The following is a 19,456-nucleotide window of genomic DNA, read 5'->3' as shown; positions in this document are numbered from 1 at the left end:
CCACCCAAATCTCCGTGTCGCCGTCCCCCAAATACACACACCCCGCAGCAGCGGGGACACAAGGCACCAAGAGGCCGCACAGCAGCGCACCCGCGGCCACCCCAGCCCCACCGGAGGCGCTGCCGCGACCGCGGCCGCGCCGACCGCAGCCCGGCGGGCTCGGGCCGCCGCCGTCCCTTCCGCCTTAAGATGGCGGCAGCGGGACAGCTCCCCCACCGCCGCCGGCTCGTCGCTGCCATTTTTCGGGGGGTGAGGAGGGGAGGGGGGCGTGGAGAGCAGCCGCCGCCGGGCGTTAACTTCCTGCCCGGCCCGCCGGCGGCAGCCCCCTCAGCCGGCAGCGGGCGCGGTGCGACCCCCGCGGGGGGCAGCGCTCTGGGGCCCGGCTCCTCCTCCCCGCCCGCCGGATGTGGCGTGGAGCGGCACCGGGCGGCCCCCGCGCGGACACGCCCCGGGCCACGGGCACGCCGCCGTTACTCGCCCTCCCGCCCGCCCGCCGGCCCTGCGCGTGCCCGCGCGGCGGCGGGAGGCGCGTGCCCGCGTCCCGCCCCGGGGGGGAGCCGCCCCCGCCCGTACCGGCGCCGTCAGTCAGGGCCGGCCCCGCCTCTTCCGGGCCTCTCCGCCTGGGCTGCCGCCTCCTCCTCCCTCGCTCGCTCTGCCTTTTGTGAGTTATAGCAACCGTTGCCTTGTGAATCAAGCGCCATAGTCACCGTAGTCCTGGCGACTGTTACCCATCAACAACAACCGCTCCTCTCCTGCTCCTCCTCCACCTCCTGCCGCTCCTCACCCCCATCCTCACCCCCTTCCTCGCCGTCACCCGCAACAACAACAACAACCACAACAACAGCGGCAGCAGCCGCCACCTCCGGCACCGACGACAGCGGGGACGCCGCAGCCCGCCTCAGCCCAGGTGAATATGCCCGGCGGCCGCACGCCGGCCCCCCCTCCGCGCTCCCTCCCTCCCACAGCCGCTGCCTCCCCCCCGGCCTCGCAGCATCCGGGCCGGGGACGCTCCGCCGGGACCTCCGCGGCCCCTCGCCGCCTCTCCCGGCACGGCCCGGCACGGCCCCGCCGCCCCCGGCTGCGCGAAGCGGCCGGCGGGGAGCGCGCTGCGGGGAAGGAGGGAGGGAGGGAGGGAAGGAAGGAAGGAGGGGGGGTCGGCGGGGATGGGGTGCCCGTGGGTCGGGAGAGGAGGGAGCGAGGCTTACTTAGGTCGGCGGCACGCTGCTGGGACCGCCCGGACAATCGCTGGGATGCGGTGGGTATGCATCTCCTGTCTGCGCGGATGGGGGATGTGGAATCTGGGGGCAGCGAGGCTTCGGGTACAATCGAGATCGTATAGTTTAAAGTACGCAAAGAAAAAAAAAAAATCTGCAAAATCGGGGGGGTGGGGGTGGGAGAAGCGGCCAGAAGCACGCCGAGAAGCAGGGGGTGTTTCTCCTCTCACTTGTAGGGGCCTTGTTCTGGTTCGTGTGACTGCTGGAGATGCAGATGTTTGTGAACTTCCGATGTCTTTTAACGATACTCCTGTGTTACCGATCGCTTTCTGTGATTTCTGTAGCCCATCTTTTTTTCTTTTTCTTTTATTCATAATGTTACTTATTGTTTTAGGGTAAGCTGTATTTTCTTTGTTTTGTGAGGTGTTTTCCCGTTTATCCAATACCCCCACCCATACAAACATACAGTCACAGTTTTTTTCTTCTGGCAGTCCTTCCGTTAGTCATTATTATTATTACGATGATAATGCTTTTATACTGCTCGTGTAGTATGGAACAGTGCCTTTGTAGATCTAGTTCATTCATAGTAAGTTAGGTTCATGTGGTGAGGATCTATTTGATCTTCCTTAAACTCTCCACAATGAAGGAAATCCAAGATATTTCACTGCCACTTCAAGTTTATGTGCGAAGCAGCTGGGGGATAAAAAAATTAAAAAGTCTTTGTGATTTCTCTTATAGCAACTGTATTTCAGGAGGATCCTTGGGAAAGGAGGAAAGAGGCACCTTTTAACCTCTCAAGGGGTTGAAGTAGAAATTTTGTTATAAATGAAGATACTTTTCATTTTTTTTGAATGCAAAATGCTTGTTCTCTTAATCTGTTTTTGTGGTTGCTTATCAACATAAAAAGATTTGTTTTGCCATTGTCAGAAAATCATAACTTTATACACTTCAAAAAAATATTTAGGATAAAATCTATTTTTGGTATCTATTATTGCAATGAAATTCTGTTTTAGCATCTCCATAGCCAATTGCACTCTCTTCCTTGACATGTTAAATCACCTGTCGGTGTGGCAGGCTTTTTTCTTTTTTGAAGTGATGACTTACTTATTTCCTCATTGCTCTATTTAGTTAAACCACTAAGAAAAAGCTTAATCAAAATGATGTTCTTGTTTTTAATCAAAAACCCACAATTTAATTGTGTATATACTTTTTGTATATCTCTAGAGGAGCCATTTGTAAAATCCAAGGGTTTTTGTCAAAATTTAACAAGAATATATTGGTTTATCTGGCATTGGGACTGCCAGTGAATGTGACAGGGTCAATTCTTCCAAGTTGCTATCAACTGCAAGACGTTCTGTGTTGATATTAATATATCTTGAGGTAAGGCATACTGGCTCTTTGTTTTTTTTTTTTCTTTTGAATGTTTCAGGGGCCAAATATGTAAAGTAGAAAATGAATTGTTTTGGGTGCTTACCAAAGGCATCTACATTGTCATCTTTTTATGTTATTCATGAGGAAATTGTTGAATGGTAATTTTCTAGATAGTGCTGTGAAATAAGTTTGAAAGATATTAAGAATATACAGAATGAGTATCAAGTCAGATAATGTCTGTATGCACTCAGTAGGTCGTAGGACTGTATCAGTTATATGGCACATTTAAATCTTAATGTAGTTGTTATTAGTTTTATCAGGTAGTATATGCGATTCATCAGTTGTGAAATGATTCCTTGCATCTACTGTTGTGGAGAAGTTAAGAGGTCAATTCTGCACCATGCCTTTGTTGAGAAGCCCTCTTACAACGGGACAGAGCCCTGTTCAGGATGGACTCCTTTCCTGGGTGTTGAGGTCGGTCCTTGCAGAACATGCATCCAGATCCCTGGTAGCAATGGAAGTGTACAGGCTATGAGACAAATTTTGTTTTTCCTCTCAGAAGACACGTAAGGAAGTTTTTAAGTCAGATTAAAAGTACATAATTTTTTTCTAAACCAAAGACTTTTTTAGTATTATTTAGCTGCATTTGTTTAAGGCTGCAGTTTGAAAAGTAGTAATGCAGCCATCATCACCTCATTTAATACTGTGGACTTTACTGGGAAAATTATTGACTCTATTCATTTTGGAATGCTTTAACAGTCATAGATGAGATCTGCATTATGCACTCGGATTCCCTAATGCCCTCAGCTATCAAAATAGTTGGTTTTTGTGATGCTAACCAGTGTTTGAAAATGAAGTGACCTGTGATTTTTTTTTTTTTTTATTCCTCCATTTTCATGACTTAGATTTTGTAACTACATCGTTGTTTCAGTTGTTTCAGTACATCCTAATGAGTCTTTCTGGATCATATGCTCTGTTGTGTTTTTAGCAAACTTAGACTGTGCTACTGTGGAGGAACGTTTTCATGATCTAGTGAAAATAAATGAAATGGGAATTAAAGGTACAGTGCTGTTAGTTTAAAGTCAGGGTGCTTTATTTGATAATTAGGTTTGGCTTTGTTAGCAGTATCCAATTTCTTGTTTCTGCCTGGTACAGGAGTTTGTTAATCACAAAACTGTCTACAGATATAAATGTTACTATTTCTTTTCACTTATTAAACTTCGCATTGAGAAGAAAGGCTGTTGATTTTTTTCCTCTCTTCTTACTTGAAACTTAACCAAGTATATGAAATGAAATAATCTTTTATCATTGCAGCTCATTTTGGTGTTCTACCTAGTGGTGTGGTCTTCGTGCTTTACTTTTTCCTCTTAAAAAAGACTTTCTTTTAATATTCCATATTAGTTGCATTTTTACGTGTAGTCTCCAAAAGCTTACCAGCTTCAGATAGTGTCACGTGGAATACGTACATTTTTTAAAGGTTATTTTTTAAGACATATGACTCAGAAAATTCTTTTATAAATTGTTTTCAGTTGAAATGACATCTTGTGAATCCATCACAAATACAGACAGAATGAAAAATAAACTTTCGATGATACTGTAGCATTCTTGTAGGTGGAGTTCAGTTCTTAAATCAAGCTTTTTGTTAAATGGACGTATTAGAATACCAAAAGAAGTATCTTTTTAAATTATGAATGAAACTACTTATTTTTTACTCCGAAAGAGGAATGAAAAATTAATGAGTCTTTTGAACCATATAAGATAATTATTAAAATGATGTTTTACTTTTGTCCACAAGTTGAGCGTTATTTTTATAGTTCAGATAAAGGTGCTTTTATCTCTCTGTGATCGCAGGTACGATGTATACTCGTATTTTGGAAATTTAAGGAGCAGCACATGTACTGATTTAGCTAAATCTAGTTTGCTAGGGACAGATGGCTGGTTTAAACAGGTGTCACTTTCATTTCTTGTGTATTGTGTTGAGACTTCCAGAGGTTCACAAAAGAGCTGTCTAAAGCAGGTGGTGTTCTCTGCTTTTGTGATTAGCAAAATTTACTTTTGTAGAAAAACTAAATGTGTTTTAATAGATAACATATCACAGTTTGAAGCATTCCATATAGCACAATCATATAATATTTTAAACTTACTTTATTATCAAACTTTTAGAGGAGATGCAACTATTTGGGTGTGAAATTTCATGTTTTATGACTATGTGGACAGCTGTAGTCCTAATAATTGTCCTGCTTGCAAGACCAAGAGCAGAAAAACAGCTTGTTGTAGCATTTGTTTCACTAAATTACTGATTTTTGAATTTGTTAAATATCACTAAGGATTTTTTAAAATAAAAATGACCTACTATTAAGAACATAGAATTAGTTTCAAACTTTTTTTTTCTTGGTACTTCTAGCACAGCTGTGTTTTTCTTTCTTTTTTTTTTTCTTTTATTTTTTAACATTTATAATATCCCTGTTATAAAAGACTGCCACAAGAAAGAATGATTCTGAAATTTGACTTTTTTTTTCTAACACTTCTTAGGCATGTGATTTTCTGTTACTGGGGCTCTTTTTTATTTTTTGAACAGTGCTTTTTGTATAACAATGGCTGGTGTTTATTCAATTATTTTCCTTCTAGTAGATGCACCAGAGGGTGCTATGCTATTTGACATACAAAAAAAGAAACCCCAACAAATCTTTCAATGAAATACAGTGATAATGTATATGGGGTTTAAATAAGTCTTACTGTTTTTTTCTACTTTTTTCTATGCATGGTGACATATCAAACTTATTTTGGTAATACTTTGTGAAAACTTACGGAAAAAATTGATTTTCGTATTCGACTGTGTGTGTAAATATATGTATGTACACTCAAAATACAATCTGTGTTCCCTGAAACTTAACAAATAGTTATATCTAAATTATGTCTGTATAGCATACAACTGAAACAGTAATTATTGAGGTAGATTATTGCTCATCTGAAAAGCAAGGTGAACTTGCTTGAGACAAGCATTTTGTAGTGAGGTTTATTGTATGTTATATTTTTCATTTATAAATATATGTATATTCATATTCTATGTAATTTATTTATTTATGGCTGAATTCTTTTATAACAAATGTGTTTCTGCATGTGTTTTTTTTTTTTGCTTTCTGACTGAAACTCTTCCTGGATAACATTGAGGTTAAAGCTTACCTGTTTACTTCTGAAAAAGTAAACAGAAAAGTTAGTTGATCAGGATAGACAGTTTTCTCTGCTGATAGTTAATTCTGGGAAAAGCAAAACAAATAATAATAAAAAAACAGTAAAAAAAAAAAAAAGAAATGTCTTCTACATATTTATGATGACAACTCGGTTCCATTTCAAAAGTGCCTCTATGAATATATGAGACTGACAGATTAGAATTTCATTTTTGTACCTTCTGAAGTTTAGTAATATCCATTGTTGTTCTGTACACTGCTAGACTAATAAGGCATTTTATTTATTTATTTATTTACTATTGTTATTTATTTATTTTACTATTGTTATTTTTTTTATGTACGTGGATGGATAATGGTGTCCAGTTCAGTGTAATTTGCCTTTGGAAAAGTGAAAATCTGCAGTCTGGAAGTTGGGATAATATACCTTAAATTGCTTGGCTTTGCACACTACTTTTAGTTGCTTTTTCTTCTGTCATACCATGGTAAGTTGTTTAGTTTTAGTCCCCTACCTTCAGATTTAGTGCCCCAAAACTGAGAGATGGTGGGTGGAATATATTGCAAGTTGAATTTAACAAAGGGTTTATGATTTATAGTATAAATTTTAATAAGGATTGAATGTTTAAATTCTAGCAATTCAAAGTTGCTCTGTAATTCCCAACATATTCCTAACATTACTTTCCTGTTGCAATTCTTACATGGCATTCATAACAATGCTATGTGAATATCAAAGATTCTATATTAATCACAAGTTTGATCTAGTGTACTTGTAGTATTTTGTGACTTATGACTTGATTGATTAGCTAGCGGAAGGAAGTATCTGGCACTATTTCGAAAGGTAATTTCATCTCCCCATGAACCCAGTACATTGAGAATAGCTCATCTTTTTTGATCTTTGGGTAAACATGTAAGGCAACCATTGTGTAATGTATGTAGACTATATAATGATGTAGCACTATTTCTTTAGTTCTTTCGTGTTCTTCTTAGTGAAGTCTTATTTTAAATAAGTTTGTAATCTCTTTAAGGCAAGAACAATGTGTTTAGATTTCAATTTTTTTTTCAGGCTTTGGATACTGCCACTACAAATAATAAATAACTGGGAGCCACATTTATTGTTCATCTGCTAAATAAATGGTTTCTATCTTCTGTTTTATTACTTCATAATAATTACTGTAGCTGTGTTTTCTCTTATATACCACCTCGAGTACGTTTTGTAAACACTTGAACTTAGGATACTTAAGTCCCTGATGCAACATAGCAGAGAAGAAATAAAAATGAGCAAATCCCTAAAAAAGCACAGGATGTCCCTGTGCAGATGCTGTTGAGTCAGTTTGTTCTACTTCGGTTAAGGTCTACTATTTTCTTTTTTGATTACCTCTTTTTGTACACTAACTATACTTTCCTTACAAAGGATGAAAAAATGAAATAGAATTCTGAGCCAGAACAATTTACGCTATAGCTATTAAGGTTACAGATAGCTGTTTTTTTATGATTTTGTGGAGCTAAAATTTAAAAATACATTTTTATCTCATATGAGCTAGTTCATATCTGCTGAATTTTCAGGTGTTGAATTGTATATAGTGTCTGAGGTACGTTTGGTCTCTTTTCGCTAACGTGCCTGTATTTTGGGGGAGAAGGCAGGGGAGTTGATCTTCAGTCACAATTTTAAGTCACAGAGTCACATTTTTAAGTCACAAAATCCGTTACTTTGACAATGGCATTGGATGTTTATAGGCCATTCAAAAGTTTTTCTTGCTAGTGGTTAGATGATCAGGATTGCGAATTTAAGCTAATGCTCCTTGGTGTAGCCTGCTGAACATTATCTGTAAAGCATCTAGAAGAGTTAGTATTTGTCTTCGTAGACTATCTAAACAAAATGATACACTATTGGCTGAGCTTTATCTTCCTCATCTCCAGGTGCTAACAGCTGAGAGTGCAGACTGAAAGTGCAAGTGTTAGATGAGTTGAAGTACAAAAAGTAGCTATCTACTAGGGAGGGATAAGTCTATAGGTAGGTGAAAGCAAAAATAACAATACAATTGCCGTAACTGTGGAAAGAGTTCGGAACGTCAGGATTTCTGTTTTATGTCAAAATGTCTCAAATCTGAAGATTCTATTTAACTGCTGGAAGGAAAAAAAAAAAAAAAAAGGTTTTCTGTGTTCTTAGAGCCCTGGCTTTTTTTTTTTTTTTAATGCCCTCCTCTTTCCCTCCTCTTTTCCCTCTTTAATAACATCTGTGCTGTATTCTTATCTCTTTGTAGTTCTGTAGCTTGACATAAGCAGGGGAGACAGTTGCTTTACAAACCTACTGAAGGAAGAATGTTTCCTCCTCTACATTCTTGTTGATTAAATGTAAAATGTGGAAGAAACAAGAAGTGTGTGTGGCTGTACACTAAGGATTGCCAAATCGTATTTTTAGTTAAGTTTTTATACACTGTATTTATTATTGCTATTCAGCATTATTTGCAGTGGGTAAAGATGTAAAGAAAAAAGGAATATACTTGCTTAAATTAAAAACCAGTATTTGTTTTTCAGGCAGTTTTCTTAGGAAAACAGTTGTTCTATAATCACATTTAAACTAAATTTACTCAAAATTCCTGACTAAAAATTGGAAATAATTTAATGGTTGGATCATACATGTTTTTGTGTCAAGTTGTAGACAATTAATCAGTGTTTAACTAAATATATATTATATCTACATAGTCTATTGCACCTATTTATAAAATGAATAAATGTTTTATGAAATATATTTAAATTACACCTGCAGGAAGGTCTGACTGTATTTAAAGTTACATTAGCCTTGGCTAGTGAGGAACAGTTGAACTACCTGCATAGTAGCTGTTTTCTCAAATTAACTGTTAGCCATAAGATGAAATTAACATGTTTGTTTATGGAGCAAGTGGTAGCTAAGGCCATGCCAACATGCAGATTTCTGTTTAGCATTTAGTGCACTATTTTATGTGGTCCGTTCTGTTAAACCACTTCATCTGAGTGGCAAGTTGCAAAAGAATTGAGAAATAATTCTTCCATATTTATTTTATTATTTTACATGGGATTTAGTAAATGGGAAAGTGTGAAATACAGTATATGTTTTCAGCTCCTCGGAGTTCCTTCTGTTTAACAGAAATAGCAATTACCCTAACTTCTTAAAGGATTGTTCTTTGGACTTTCTGAAAGGCTTTGAAAACTTTTTCCATGGGCTGTACCATTGATTCTCTTGTTTTAGGGAGTAAAACATGCTCAGCTTTAGAATGGAGGTATGCAGCACAAAAACGTGGCTCTGTTCTGTTATTTTCTGGAAATCCTTTTATGGTCAGATTTGTATCTTGAGGTGAGGCCAGTGAGAATATGCTAGGATGAAGGCACAGCTCTTTGTGGCATTGTTTCTTTTCAGCTTACCAGGTACCTTCTGATTGAAGGTTGTCCTGAGTTACACCGTTTTTCTCCCAGCTGCTCTGAAACTCCTTTTGACAGTGAGAACAGTAGTCCTAACAGAGTATGTCCAGGAAGAATAATGGGCAGGTAGATTTGTAGAGATTTTGGTGCACTGCATCTATTGTTATATGAGATGAGAGAGGTGTATCACCTCAGGCTGGTTTGCAGAAAGAATTCAGAAGTTTTTGTGACTGAAGTATGCTTCATGATACAAAATTAAGTCAAAACAAGGAAAGATTTGTTAAGGTTTAGAATCAGTTAGTCCTACAAAGCAATAGTATAATTTATCATACAAGTAGTGATTCTTATTTATGGAGTGGGGCTTCCATTATTTTAAACGTTGGGGGCTTCCAGTATTTTAAACATTGTGGGATTTATTATTATTATTATTGCTGGTTCAGTTGCAACTGTTTGGTGTGTTTTTTAAAATTACTGTCTCAAATAATCCAGATGGTCAGTAGCCAAACAGTATGAATTTACAAGCTTGAGTTTGCGTAGTCTGGGATACTCAGAATCCAGTTGCCACATCACATCAATAGTTGTTTGGGGAAATGGATATTATTAGGATTTAAATTTCAGATACTCAAATTACATTTCATAATACTGATAAGAACCACTGTGTCTAGTTTCCTTCTTCCAAGAGGGCATGAAAGTACTCAGTATCTTCACCACTTGCCTTCATTTTGGTATATATCTCTGTGGTGTACTGATTGATTTCCAAAGGAACTGACATTTCTTGTCTTATGGGAACCGCTATCCACAGAATCATGACTTCAGTGCAGCAACCAACTTTCACGACCTTACGAAGGTTGCTGTTCATATGGCCATGAGTCACAAGGTGTGTATCACAAACATATTTCAGGTAACTGAGATGAAGGGGAGCTTTAGTATTTGTTTGCCTGTGAAAGACTGCCTTTCGAGGGTTTCCACTGCTTAATTTCAAGATGGCCTTTTAGGTTATATGGCTGGGACCCAGAACAACACAGTGTTGTAAATCTTGGCATCTCTTACTGGCTTATGTCCTCAGTATTGTCAAAAACACACGGTAAAAGTTCTTGTGTCAGTATGTTTGTGTTGCTGGTTACATGGTATGACCAAAGGATCCACAAAGATGATGAAGGGACTTGAGCATTTCTCCTGTGAGAGAGATGGGAGACTCTTCAACTTGCAGAAGGCTAAGGGAGGATCTTCTCAATTTATATAAATACCGGAAGGGAGGGTACAATGAGGACAAAGATAGGCTCTTCTCAGAAGACAGAACAGGAGACAGTGGGCACAAACTGGAGGTTCTATCTGAGCATCAGGTAACACTTCACTGTGTGGGTAACTGAGCAATGGCACAGTTTGAGCACAAGGCACTGAGCACAGGTTGCCCAAAGAGGTTGCTATCTAGGCATGGTCCTGGGCAAGCAGTTCTAGCTGTCCCTGCTTGAGCTGTGGATTGGACCAGATGGCCTCCAGAGGTCACTTCCAACCTCAGCCATTCTGATTCTGGGATGGATACAGATTGGGGAGCAGCTTTGTGGAGAAGGCCCTCGTGGGCAATAAGCTGAACAGAAAGCAGCAGTGTGCCTGGCAGTAGAGAAGACTGACAGTATCTCTTGGGCTGTAGGAACAGGGCTACAGTGGGGAAACTGAGGGGAGTGATTATCCTGCCCCATTCAGCAATTATTAGGGAACATCTACATCCATGAGCAGTTTCGCCCTCACCTTTCCAGTAATACAGGAAATACGGTAGTAAACTGGAGTAAGTTCAGAGGAGGGCTGCGGAGACAGGAATGCACACATACCTATGAGGGACACTGACGGACTTGGGTTTGTTCAGTTCGGAGAAGAAAAAGTTTCAGTGGTCCTAACAGCAGCCTTACCTAATACCTGCAAGGAGGTCTTCAAGATGTAGCCAGGCTTTTCATAACAGTGCATAGTGGGAGGATGACAGCCAATGTTCGTAAGTTCAATCAAGCAGTTTACTCTGGAGGAAAAATCTTTCTCCCTGTGAGGACAGTCCAGCAATGCAGCTGGGACCAAGAGAGGTTTTACCTTCTCCGTCCTTGGAGATTTTCAAGCTCTGACTGGATAAAGCCTTGAGGAACTGGTCTCTGACTCCACACCTGTTTCGGGAAGGAGGTTGGATTGAGGACCTGAGGTCCCTGGTGGCTTGAACTACACTGTGTTTTTGCTTGTGATTCCTCTTATAAAGCAGGAATTCCTAGCCTGTAATCTAGATTGTCTTCTTTTTCTTGTTGGACAGTTCAGTTTTGTAGGACTTCAGTTGAATTGTCACCTCTGGAGGGAAAAGAGGAGGGATGGCGTCGTAGGGTTAAAAGCACAAAACAGTAGTTTTGAGATGTATCACAAAGACATAGATTGGATGCACAAGAGAGTATCTCCCAACAGCTCAGAACTATTGTGTTCCTTTTTCCTTCAGTGTGTTATTATGGTTATGTTACTTTGGCTGTGACAGTTTATTCTCTGGGCTTTACAGACTTAGGACTAGACATAGATTGGATTCTGTGCATTTATTTATAAAATGCTTTACAATAAAGCCTTGAGGATTTTTGTTGGAATCTTGTAGAGGCAAAAATAATAGCAGGAGAAAAAACCATGCAGTAAGAGGGAAATAAATTTATTAGGATTCTTCAAGACAAGATGACTATAAACAAAGGGATTTAAAAAGCAAGAAAAGGAAAGACCTGGACTAAACACCTGGCAAAGCCAAATCCCAATTATTGATTTGTGTTTGCTTTTATTTGTATTTAAGGTCTTAATTTGCTGTTCTTAACTCTTTTGTTGTGGTAAAAGACAAAAATAAAGAAAAAGAGAAAATCAAGTTTTCTCGTTCAAAAAAAAAAGGTTAAAATTTAATTCTTAATTGAAAGTATTAAATTGAAATTTAAAAATCTTATTTGAAAGTATTTAACATTAGTAATTTTAATAGTTTTGGATGATACTTCAGCTCCAGTTCAAAGGTTATTGATGAAGCAATCTGTATTTGACTAGCTGCTGGGTGATCTGTAAATGATATATAAAAAGTATAAAGGCCTGAAATCTAAAGAGTATCTTCTTCGTGATGAGGATATCTAAAATATTTGGCTACAACTTGCCTCTGTTCATGTTAATTTGGTAAGAGCTGGTCTGTTTCGATAAAGGATGTGGGAAGTGAAGATGACAATTTCTGAGTGTCTGAAAAGAGATGTCTGTTTAGAAAAAAAATGTTAGCTTTATCATATAGCTGCAAATATAAATAGTGATGATGGAGGTGAAGAGCAGTGATCTGAGGAAGTGTGTGACAGTATCTACTATTTGTGAACTCAGAAAAATATTTTCTGAGTCAACAGTCCTATTGATTGAAGTAGTTCTGACTATATTGTTTTGGCTGGGGTTTGATCACTGTGGGACATTCAGATGCCAAAGTCCATAGGAATATTAATGTATCTCTCACTCGTATGCAGGACTGCTTGAGGGGTACGCAAAGAAATACTGTACATATTGCTAACTGTGATAAATACAGCTGCAATAGTCAAGACAGTATTAGAAACTGATTCCATTACTTAAGTGCTGATGTTTCATTTTTGAATAAAATTGAATGATTAAGGCATAAACAAGCAAATACATGATTCAGAACCTGCATTTTGATTGTGTTCATAAGTTGTTAAATTTACTTCTCTCAAATTTGAGAATTTCACTTGAAAGGGTTGTAAGATTTCTGTGAGGTGTTTGCAGTGCATTTTTTTCTTGGAAAATACCTTTTTTTTTCAATGTGAACTAAGTAACTGAATGCACTATGAAACTTGAAATGACTTAAAGGATCTAACACCGTATATTCATTGTATTCAGTGTTGTTGCTGTATGTATTTTAGATTTTGATGTTGCCATATTACAAACAGGGTAGGTAAGGGTACCTATATAATAGTGTTATTTTACTGTTATTTGGCAATTCTGAAAACCCAGAGAGACAAATACATACACAGTATATACGTGTGCATATGTGTATATATGTATTGCATAGCCTTATATCCTTTTAAGATTTACAAATCATACTCTCTAATCTTCATCACGTACACTTTCAATGCGTATGTCATTGAATATTCTTTATATATCAGTTGTTTTCTGGTATATATCCTATGTGGGCACAAGTATGGAGCAGAAATTTTATTAAACAATTCTAAAAGTCTATCAACATTACCTTTAATTAAACCCTCTTTTGAAAGTAATGGCACTTACATTACCTAAACAGTAGGCTCAAGCTTTTTGTCAGATTAATTGAAAATTTTTGTTAGGAGTGTTTCTCTGATTTTATAAGACAGAAAAACAAACAAACTATGCTTTGGATCTAGCTGTTCTGAGATCCTGTATATTCCATTTGTACTGTGTATGTATAGAACTCTCGTAAATGTAGGGATTTGCTAACTACTCACAATCACAATCATATGGTGCTATCTCAGTTCATGTCCTTTTTGTTATTATTATTTTTTGTAATTAATGGATTTCTCTTTTATTTTTTATTTTTTTCAATTCTGTCTCCTGGTATGTTGTTCAGTATTCATCACTTTATTTGGCCTTTAGGCTGTCCTTTCTTCTTGTTCTATCTCAGTGGTTTTGTTTTTGGAGATGAAAAGCCATGCAAGATAATTTCCAGTATAAAATACCTCAACTAGATATGCCTATTTGAAGCAAGTCATGTATTTGTTTTTCAATACTTTTTTAGTTTCAGCATTTCTGTTACAAGAACCATTGTGTTTTTTCACAATGTTTTATTTCCACATGCTTTATTGAATCAATCTTAAATGGGAGCCTAGAGAACTGTTTCTCCAAGAAGTGCAGTGTTAAGTAAGGATTTAATAATTTTAGAATATTGTTTACACATACACACCTACAAACTAAAAACAAACACGTTGAAGTGTTTGTTTTAAAGTCACACATGGAACAAAAATAAAAAATATTGGTGTCTGCCCAAGAAACGCAAGCTGAAACTTCTTCAAATCACTGTCTTCTAAGGTGCTTACTACTGTCAGGTTATACAAGCAGAGTGGGATGCATTGTTTGGGAACATCTTTTAGTGACAGCTGGACAGAAAGCCATGTGGGAGTTGCTGTTAGGTTTTGTGTGGTGCTGTTTGGATTATTTGGGTTAGGGAGTTTCTTTGTTTATTTTGTGCTTATGAATTTGTGTATGTTTTTACATTCAAAAAGTTCTTCATTTGATAAAGTACTGAGACACTAGAATTATTTTTATTTTTTGAAACATTTATGGTAATAACACAGCTTTGTGAATAAATATATGGTTATGAAAGATAGGAGATTAAGAAAAAGTTACATGAGAAAGCAAACATGGTTAAAACAAGTATCTTAAATGTTGTTGTCCTGTGTGATACTGAATGTCAGACATGTTTGGTAATACGATATTTTTTTGTCATCACATACAGCGTAATACATTTCTTATGCTTTTCACATAGAATTTCTGTTGCTGGATTTACTCTTAACTTGAATATATCTTCAAAAAAGAAAGAACATGATTAACATAGTGATAATATTAAGTCACCTCTTACACCTATAGTTGGATGGCAGAAGATGGGAATACTTCTATCATCAGTTAACATCTATCTCCGTTTTCTTTTTCATAATCTTTTACCAATGCAGAATAATACTGCTTGATTTCCTTTTGAGATAACTTTATTACAAAAAATATTTTGTAATACAATACAATTGTAATACAATTTTACATTTACTGTGCTTTCAACATATCGCAATATTGCAAAGCAATCGATTTTTAAGGAAATACTTAAAATTCAGATGATGGGAGAAGGTAAAGGATATCTGGAACATAAAGCAGCATTTAAAAATAAGGGTAGCCAAAACATGTACCAAATTTTGACATTTCTTTGTGAATACTTGTTTGAAAATCACAGGAAAAAATAATAATGGGATATTTTCTTTATACATATACTTAAATATTGTTCATTCTTATTTTCTCCTTTTTTTTAACCTAGACAGCAAATTAGATACCAGTCTTTAAATCTTCCTTCATGTCAACATTTTCACTTCTTTTGCAATTTGTGACTTAGTCTTTGCTGCCTTAATATATTATTGCTTGTAGTGATGTTTGTTTATATATATATATATATTGCCACTGCAATTCTATTTGTAATATTTTTGGTACTTGTTTTCAGTTATTAAGCTCCTCAGTTCAGTATCCACTGCTTTTTCCTGTTCCAGATTGTATGTCTGGCTTGTATGTGGTTTAATATTTAACAGTTTACCTGAGATAGTGGGGTGTGACAAAGCTGCTAAGCATCACACATGGGGTATTGCTGACATGCATCCAGCTGGGTGGTGGGTTATCCTGCAGCAGCTACTGATCTTCACCTTCAGGGACTGCACAGTGCTGCTTTTGCTAGCAGCCACTTTGCCACCTTCTTTACTAGTTTCAGGTGCCAGGGTCTTTTGCCTGCTTCTTGTCAATGTCTACAAATTCAACAGTTAAAAAATACATTTTGAAAACACATTCTGAGGAAGATTCATTTGGCCAATTTTCTATCACTGCAAAAAGCATGTATTGTACTGTTTAGCAATCTGAGAATAGGTAAATCTTTCCCACCCTGGGGGAAAAAATGCATTGAGGAATGGGAGACTCCAGAGATCTTAAAATTCTTATTGTTGTTTTTGTTATTAATTACTTTGAACTTCTAAAAGTGTGATCAGTTGACATCTGCTAAGATTTCTGCAGAACCCATTGATATTTACTTGCTATTTTAGTGGCATCACAGTGCTAAGCTTCCATGACTGGTGGACCTGGCTGAGGAGCTGCTGCTACTTGCAGCAGTGAGATTGTCAGAATGTGTCTTGGAAAACATATACACAGTCCTCCGTGGAAAAAGGAGGCCAACTTTGGGGGGGGGGAAGAAGGTGAGGAGGGGGGAAGTCCGGGTCATCCCAAGATATCATCAGTTATTATTCTGTTTACAACCACGATTTTCTTCACTCATTTCCACACTTAGTTGTTTCTTGGTCAAACTTTAGACCAGTTCGTTCATGGTAATTTTTAAATATTTAAGTAAGTCCAACCATATTGATCAACCTCAAAGTATTGTCTGGCTGTTTCGGTTCAGGAAAAATTGAGCATTAAGGTTTGAAATGTTCAGATTGGGTAGTTCCGTTTAAACCTGGAACTCTTTTGTAATAATATGAGAAGTTGTGTTTGTTCAGAGATCCAGGTTTTTTTCTACCTGGTTGTTTTGGATTCTCTCAGCCCCTTGTATTTATATACATATCCATTATCCTTTATATGCGATAAATTCAAATCTATATTTTCATGTTTGTGTGCATTTTCCATGCACAGAAGGTGTAGAAAGAGTTTTTTGGGGAAAATTTACAATCACAATTTTCATTTATTTCCTGATGAGTGTATTATTTTTGTAACATTATTGTTATGTTGATAATTTAGATGATAACTTTCATTACTGTAATGATGAATTCAAGTTTTCAGTGGGATTATAACATACTAAATTTCTCTTCGGTGTCTATCCATTATAAAATATACAAGTCTTATTTCAGGCCAGCCATTTATGTTTGGAGATGAGAGAAGGATACCATCTCCTTTCATATAATTCATAGTATTATTGAAAAAAAACAAAAAACACTTTGTATTTTAAATTATGCTAAAATTTTTAAAAACAGATGCAAGGGACTGTAAAAATAATACTTTTGTATGTTCACCTAAATACATATATAGAGGAAAGGACACACTTTTTATTTCACTGCAGATAGTTCTTGTAGCACTTGGTCATATATACTCTTAGGTCTGTTATTTCAGAGTATGAAATTTTTAGCTCTTGTGATGTTGAAAATTTCATAATTTGCAAGTGATGTGATTGAACACAATAATGTGGTTTTGATAAATGAAGATACTAAGAATGTATTATGATTTCATTAAGAATTACAAACAATTCAGTGGAACATACCTTGTTTTAAAGTGAAATATAGTTTTGTTATTGTAAACGTTTTATACTTCTGATCTCTATGATCATTGTATTCTCTACATTAGGGTTGATTAAACTTGTGCTCACAGTTTGTCTGCTTTCTTTTCTTGTATACAGTGCCCTGATTTTGCAGTCATTCTCTGGACTTACGGACAGCCTTTAAAAGTTTTTTTGCTTCTTTCTGTTATGCAGGAAAAGTAAGATTTTCAGAAACGGGGGAACTATTAATTTACACGTATTATTTCCATCTATCTTCCCTGCTTTCCTCTACTAGCTTTTGATTGCCTCTTTCTCAGCTAATAGCTGGTCCTTTACATATCCTTTCCACTTCTTTTCCTGATTACTCTCTTAAGTGCTCCAATTACTCATTCTTCTTTTGTTCCTTTCCTTGTCTACTACTTCTCCTTCATGGTTTTTCTGTATTAGCTGTGGATGTGCTGGAGATACAGGAACAACAATTTCTCAGTCATTGACCTTAGGGCTAAACACCTTAATAAATTTGTAGGAAAGCAGTTTTTAAAAAATCTTAGTCATCTCCAGCTTGCTGTGTGTTTACTGATCTGAGGCTATGATGTCAGTAGTCTGTATGAAGAAGATGATGATGAGAGCAATTCATGCATTACTACCCAACATCTCCAGGGAAATTTAGCAGTCACAGTTAAAAGCTTGATATTAACAGTTTCTGGTAATGAAGTCTTACGGCTATGCCACATTTATGTTACTTTTGGAATTTGTGCATTTACAAAAACTTAGTATCGAATTGGTCAGTTTTTCAGTATCATAAAATATATGTATTTAAATACAGTCAAAAAACTTTTTTTTTTCCCTGTACCTTACTCTCAGAATTGATGAGAATTTAATCTTCTAAAACTGCTTATGGGGGAAAGGGTTAGAGAAATTCATGTATATTAAAGATACAATGAAATGAAAACACTTACAATGGAAAAGCTTCAATAATATGAAGTATGGCTGGCAATATCTATGCCACTTAGTTTGGATAGATGTACAGATAGATTATACACATGAAGCAGATGAATACACTGTGAGTATAGGCATGTGTAAGTTTTTATATATGTGTTTTCACATACCGTAAATGTGTATGCAGAGAGACAGTGTGTATGCATGTATCTTGTGTTTGTTTATAGCATATGCAGAACCAAATCTACTTCACTAGCACTAAATGATTTCACATTTAGAAAGTATGAGAGAATTAATTAGTGGGAAATACTTCTGCAGGACTCCTAGCCCCATGTGCTGTTTCTGAAGGCTGAAACAACTCTTCTAAGCACTTCATATGATTCATTTTTTCTTTCCCCACTTGCAGTGGTACCCACAGAATACCAATTTATTTTCATTACTATTATTATTATTTATTTTAATTCTGACCAAAATACATACTGGAGCAGTTCTGTGTGCATTTTCTCTGGTGTAATTGTGGTAGTGAATTATATCCTAAGAATAGGAGCTGTAGAGTTACAGGAGACAACATTAACTTCTTAAATCAGCTCAGTAATGTGGAACTGTCTCCTAGAGCTAATTTGCTACTTGCCAAGGGAACATAGAGTTTCCTTGAATAGCCAGTCCTACAGGTGAGAGATCTTCCTAAGAGTGAGGTGGAAGCTGAGGCATTAGGCTCACTCAGGCCAGGTTCTAGGTGAATTTCTTTTACTGGGTTGTTAATGAAGACAACAACAGCGTCTCACTGACTTTAACAAACTGACTTTAACACGTCCTGTTCTAGGTAAACAAACTGTGGTGTCTGCAAGTTTCATTTTTTTCAGTGACATTGAATGGAATATCATATGATACTTATGAAGGGTCATTTATGGAGAAGATGGTAGATGGATGAAATTTTGGATCTCTGTTCTAATTGTCAAAGTGCTTCCTGCCTCTAATACATCCTTCTGCAACACAAAGACACTTACCAAGCTCTAACAAAATGATGACTGTATAACTTAATTCAGACAATCAATATTTAGATTTTAATTACAAACCAGTAGGTACTTTTACAGCATAATTTATTTTTATTTATTATTTATTTATTAATTACTATTTATTATTTATTAATTATTATTTATTAATTATTATAATTAAATAAATTTAATTATTTATTTATTATTTTATTTTACAGCATAATTTTTTTTTTTTTTAGCTGCATCTCTGTTGATGTTTTCCAAGCTGCCTGCTGTCTTTGAGATCACAGCCACTCAGGTCACTTAACATTGCAGTGATCTTTTCTTTATAAAAATATTTCAAGTGGCAGTGATCTAACA

At 37.1% G+C, this 19,456-nt stretch overlaps 1 protein-coding gene across 1 annotated transcript in view; it reads left to right on the top strand.

Moving 5' to 3' along the window:
* Nucleotides 1–483: 483 nt before the first annotated feature.
* RFX3 (regulatory factor X3) overlaps nt 484–19,456 on the top strand; it is a 128,349-nt gene continuing 109,376 nt past the window's right edge. Inside the window, exon 1 of the mRNA XM_066987641.1 lies at nt 484–907. The gene's annotated coding sequence lies outside the window, so the exon portion shown is untranslated. The remainder of the gene's footprint in view (nt 908–19,456) is intronic.

The sequence above is a fragment of the Anser cygnoides genome, chromosome Z (assembly GCF_040182565.1).
Source record: "Anser cygnoides isolate HZ-2024a breed goose chromosome Z, Taihu_goose_T2T_genome, whole genome shotgun sequence".
Taxonomy (NCBI): Eukaryota; Metazoa; Chordata; class Aves; order Anseriformes; family Anatidae; genus Anser; species Anser cygnoides.
Note: the sequence above shows the minus strand (reverse complement) of the source record. Positions and strands in the feature narration are given on the sequence as shown.